The 6,000-nt window shown below is 36.7% G+C and overlaps 1 non-coding gene across 1 annotated transcript; it reads right to left on the bottom strand.

Annotated features, from left to right (window-relative positions):
* Positions 1-4,487: 4,487 nt before the first annotated feature.
* TRNAK-UUU (transfer RNA lysine (anticodon UUU)) lies at positions 4,488-4,574 on the bottom strand. Its single transcript is given in 2 exon segments — positions 4,488-4,523; positions 4,538-4,574. It is a non-coding gene; the product is annotated as a tRNA-Lys (tRNA).
* Between the last annotated feature and the right edge of the window lie 1,426 nt (positions 4,575-6,000).

The raw sequence follows: 6,000 nt of genomic DNA, 5'->3' as shown, positions 1-6,000 counted from the left end.
ATTGAATAGCGAATATCTGTTATGAGGCAGATTTAAACCTTGAACATTCAACAAAATAATCTTAAATAGATCTTCCATGTTTCGGATGGTTATTATAACTAACATAAACCTGATAAGGCTTGACACCCTCACAATCCATACATCCTACATCCACACACAAATAACACAATTTACAAAAATTAATGGAAGCCCAAATACTATCCAAACATCGGAGAAAAAACCCAACATTCTCCCAGGATATAGTAACTCCACCTTGTTGAGGAGCTATACGGGAACTAATCTATATTGAGGAAAGAATAATAAATAGACCAAATGGGTGAGGGGGAAAAAAAAAAACAAAAAAAAAACGAAAAAAAAAAAATAAACAAAAAAAAAAAAACTAGTGTATTTGGCAGTTAATCATATTAATCTTGTCTATGCCAAAATTAATCCTAAGTGATCAATAAAGATATCTTAGGGAAATAAGATCCCGTAAAAATATAAAAGATTTAAGTTATAAGTATAATTATGTGTTAAGTGGCATATATCGTGAAATTAGAAACACCATACTCCAAATGGTAAAATGCTTTATATCTAATTACATTTTTTTTTTAAACTAAGTGTGGATTAAATTATATCATTATTGCATATGTACATACCCTTCAAATCCATTAATTCACCAATACCTGTAGTTTAATAATAGCACAAGTGAATATTCCTCCTACACTCCTTCAAAAACCATATAATATGAGATTACACCTATATAATTTTGTATAAATAACACACACTAAAAAAAAAAAAAAAAAATCCCCCCCCAGAAGTCGCGCATCCGCGAGATTATTATTGCAAACCATGTACTACATTTCCTTTAAGCCAACTCCTAGCTTCATCAACCGTTGATAGCTTAACTGGTTGATGCTGAGCGGACATAATAAACAATTTTACTGGGAATCCCCACGAGTATCTAATATTTTGCTCTCTCAAAATCTTGGTCACTTCTTTAAATTCAAATCTCTTTTGTCTAGTAAATAGAGAGAGATCTTGAAAGAACATTAAGTTTTGAAATTTATCTACTTTCGGAACATATTTACTTGTTGCCAATAATATTTTGTATCGTATAAAGAAAGTTGAGAAGCGAATAATTATATCTCTGGGTTTTCCTTCAGCAAGATTCTTTGGTTTTAACGTTCTGTGTACACGTTCAATCATATCGTCTCTATCAACATCACGGATGCCCATATCTAAAAACAATTCTTTCAAATACGTTCTGATAGAGTCCTGCTTAATATCCTCCGAAATGCCATGTATCCTTAAGTTCTTCCTGCGTGTGCGATCCTCGGCGTCATTTAATTTTTGTTCCAGGTTTCTTATGATGTTCTCTTTATGGTTAAGGTCATCTTTAATTGATTTTAACTCTAATTCAAGAAACTCATTCTTTTGCATAATTAGATTGAAACATTCTTGCGTTTTTTTAAATTCACTTTTCCACTCCATGTTCACTTTCATGAGTTCATCTTTAAATGAGTTCAGCTGAGATTCCATACATAATTGCAAATATTCTTTGGTAATCATTTGAGTAGATTGTGCTGCAGGACTTAAAGAGTGTCTTCCAATTTCATCAATAGTGGAATCAGATAAGCACACAGATTCCTCCATTTTCCTATGAACCTGGGGTGAAAATAGCATAGAAATCTTTTTTTCTTTTTTTTGGTCTAGATCTCTTTTCTCTCTTTTTTTTTATTTTGGATCCTCTCTTTTTGACGCCATCGTGTCCTCTTTATTATTGTAAATATCGAAATAAACAAATAAAAAGATTATGACTATATTTTTTTTCTTTTTCTTTTTTACTTTTTTTTTCCTGTCCTTTTCCTTTTTTTTTTTTTTTTTCTTTCTTTTTTTTTCTTCTTATAACCACAGTTCAAGTATTGAGTGATAATCAAAATTTTATAAATTCATTAGTGAAGTATGTGTCAAAATTCATTAGTGAAGTATGTGTCAAAATATGAATCAAAATATATGATCCCAAAATCAATAATTTATATATAGACCATGATCCACTAGTTGATTAGAATCACAGAGACAAATCAAATTTCACCTCCTTCCAAGCTTGATTAGATTAAGGTGTCCTATTCCAGCATAATTATAATAATTAATAATTTAAATTAGATTTCAACATGATTAGAAGACGCAAGCCGTATCACGTAGTGGAGATAAACTGGATCAGTTAATTCCATCCAAATCTGAATTCATGTGTATAGATAATGGGTTGATAACATAATTGATAGCATGATTGATAGCATGATTGGTAAAGTTGAATTCATATAAAGGGATCAATTTTCTTACTCCTGTGTAGCTTGATTAAATTATAAAGTCTGTTTTCCAACATGATTAAGTTATAAAGTCTGTTTCCAACATGATTATAGTACTTTCAATATATTAGTATAATCATACATTTTTTCCCTTTTCCTTTTCTTTTTTCAATGGAAATATCCCTAGATCTGTTACCAAATTAGAATCTCCTCCACCATCATGATTGTAATATAGACAGGTTCCAAAAAATAATTCCAATCTTGATCCAAAAATAAATAAATAAATAAATAAATAAATAAATAGAAAGTACTTTTGACGATTTCCAGGAACTCTGAAGATCCCACTCGGACACCTGCCACAGCTCCTCAGGATCAAAAATCTGTAGCGCGTTTCCCCGCCAAATATTAGATTTCTCTCGGTCTCATTCCAGCTTCCAGCATAACGGCAACATAGCCGAGTCCTTCAATATGGAGCATCAATCGGTAGCTGCCACACCTCAGGATGTTCTCCCGGGGTTGCTGCAACTGAAGAACTTCCAAGGAAGCCGGGGGAAGAAACCGTACGCTAGCCACACGCTGAGAGTTCGCAGCAAGATCGTCAGGCATACCGGGGAGGCAGATCGCAGGACGCCATCACCTGAAGTTCATCCCGCACGCTCCAACGCTCCACCCCGTGAGGGTCTCACGTCATCACACCACCGTCCAGTTTTTTTTTATCTTCTTTTTCCAACTATTGTTATGAAGACTTTGGCTCAAAGCGGCTCCATAAGAGTCACAGGCACCCTTGATTTTCTGTTGTACACTTCCTAATCTCTTTCCCCCAAGAAATCTATGTGACAGCTATTGGAAAGTATCTACACCTGGGTCGTTATTTTCACCTCTTTCGGTATGTCTTGTCTCCAAAGTGCGGAATAAGACTCTCGCGTTCCGTCCAGACCTCGTTGCTTAATTGGTAAGGTGTCTGACTTTGGATTGGAAGATTGCGGATTTGAGTTGTCTTGAGGTTGCTGGTGATTTAGATCCCCAGGTTACTGTTCTTTTGAGTCTAGAGATTGTACATTGCTGTCTTATGTTATGAAATCAATGTCTTCTGCAATGTACTCTTTCAACGCTTAAATTCAGTCTTGGATCTCAAAAAATTGTTGAATTAAATGAAGCTCAAAGCACAAAAGAAAGATGACTGTCAGAAGGGGGATTTGATCCCACGCCTCCACATGGAGACTAGAAGACCCTCGCAGAGAGAAGATAGCATTCTTGAGTCTGGAGCCTTAGACCACTCAGCCATCTTGACAAGCTACTGCTGTTAAGAAAGTAGATATTTTTTTACATGGTTTCAAGGCAAGGGACTAGCTCTTAGGGGACCTTTTGCCACTGCATTGGTTTAAAGTGGCTTCATTAGAGTCACAGGGTAAGCAGACTTGAGATCCTGCATGTGAAGGCTAAGATTTCACATGTGTTTTTTGATGTGCCATATGACCACCAAACTTATCGCCCTCTGGGCATGCAGGGTTCTTCTACGTATTGTGCGTTGCCAACACCTTTAATGAAATCAAAGTTGATTGCGATGTACTGTTTCAAACACTAAAAAAAAAAGGCAAACTTTAATTCTTTCTCCAACTATTGTTATGAAGACTTTGGCTCCAAGTGGCTCCATAAGAGTCACAGGGCACCCTTGATTTTCTGTTGTACATTTCCTAATCTTTTTGCCCAAAGAAATCTATGTGATCATCCTTTGTATAATGTGCCACAGGGCCCACTACTGAAACACATTTCACACTAGAGTAAAATCTGTCAATTGTATTACAGACATTTTTCAGAGACAATTTGTGGATATTGCAACCTAAAACTAAACAAGCACATCAAATGTAGTCAACCACTGGAAAAAAAACACGACTCTAGTGGGTCTCGAACCCACAACCTTTGAATATTGGCATTATTTTCGCATCAAAACTTTAATCTTACAAACGGAGCGCTAAACTGCTTTCCACACTTGTGTTAGATCGTTCTATTGTTTCAGATTACCATAATTTCTCACAGACAAATTGTGGATATTTGGAAATACAATTTAATCTTTCAATTAAAATCTGTCATCTTAAAATCTGTCAATAGTATTACAGAAATTTTTCAGAGACAATTTGTGGATATTGCAACTTATAACTAAACAAGAACATCAAATGCAGTGAACCACTGGAAAAACCACGACTCTGGTGGAACTCGAACCCACAACCTTTGAATGCCTTGCCAAGTGCTAAAAGTCCAATGCGCTATCCATTGCACCACAGAGCCTCGATATGTAGACAGAAAACGTCATGAATCCACCTATCTGACTCACGCATAGTCCTTCGTACATAGATGTTTCAAATGCATTAGTCGTTTCTGTGTCCTATGTTTGTCTGCGTGTTCTTATTTAACATCAGTCAGGATAAGAGTGATGACGTAGTCACGTAACTACGTACGTTTGAGGTGTGGTGATGGGCCGGCGGATGGTGAAGGGGCAGCATGGCTAGCGCGGAAGTACCGTAATCCCAAACGCCGACCGCTGACCGCTGACCGCCGACCGCCGACCGCCGAATGTTAAACGCCGAGCACCGAGCACCGAGCATTAAGCACCGACCGCACGCAGTGACCAGGGCTGAGCCCTGAGCTCGGGACGGCTTCAGACGACGGTGCCTTTTCTTCTCCTCCTTGATGGGGGGTGGAATGGAGACAGAGTGCTGAGTTTTGGATGTGGAGCGGTGGGGATTGCCTGGACTCCGGATGACGAACCTTTGTTTTTTGGGTTCCTGACGGCGGTGCTTCATCTGTTGTTTTTGGGTTTTTTTTGTTTCCTACGTTTTGGCAACCAATTGCGGCGTGAGTGTTAGAAGCTGGACGCGGATGCTAAGCGTGGCAGAGTGCCAATAAAGCTCCAATAAAGTTGGAAGCGGTAACCGTGAGTTTCCTGGCTACTGGCTATTACACTCTTGATATCTCTAAATGAAATTACTAAAACTTGAATTAAACCAACAAGAAATACATGAAACATACGAACTGTGTATATATGTATAAATATATATATATATAAATACTCCCTTTTTTTTTTTTTTTTTTTTTGGAAATAACATCCTATATTGCTATTGAAGATTATACCTTTCATTTTTTGAAATCTGATGTGTATGGATTTGCATATAATTTGCACTAATTCGCCTTAAATAGATTCTGGTTTAAAGGCGTAAAGATTTTTAAAGGTCTCTTCTCTATAGATAAAAGCGGGCAACGATAATGCCTCCAAAAGGTGACAAAACTGGCAAGGGTGATAAAGAGGAAAAATCTAAAATGTCTGTGAAAACAAAGAAACCTCCTCCAATTAGTGCCTACTACTCTCCTAAAAGTCAAACGGATACTTCTGTCTTATCATCTAAATCGTCTCCAGATCGACTAAGTGAGATTAGTATAACCAACCCGCCAGATTATATTACAAAGACCAATTTTATGATGGCACTAGATTCTTTATATATTAAAATTAAAGCTGATTTGGACCATAATCTTAAAGAATATAAGGAAGAAATGACCCATATGAAGGTCACTTTAGCTGCTCAATCAAAAGAAATTACTATGCTACATTTGAAAATCAAACAGCTTCAATCTCAAAATGAAGTATTAAAAGCAGATTTAACAAGACAAGATCTTAAACTTGCAGACCTAGAAGACAGGTCACGCAGACAAAATCTTA

Source organism: Sceloporus occidentalis, unplaced genomic scaffold, assembly GCF_023333645.1.
Source record: "Sceloporus occidentalis isolate IW3139 unplaced genomic scaffold, rSceOcc1.0.p SCAF_67, whole genome shotgun sequence".
In the NCBI taxonomy this organism is placed as follows: Eukaryota; Metazoa; Chordata; class Lepidosauria; order Squamata; family Phrynosomatidae; genus Sceloporus; species Sceloporus occidentalis.
The sequence above is the reverse complement of the archived record's forward strand: the minus strand, read 5'-3'. Positions and strand labels throughout refer to the sequence as shown.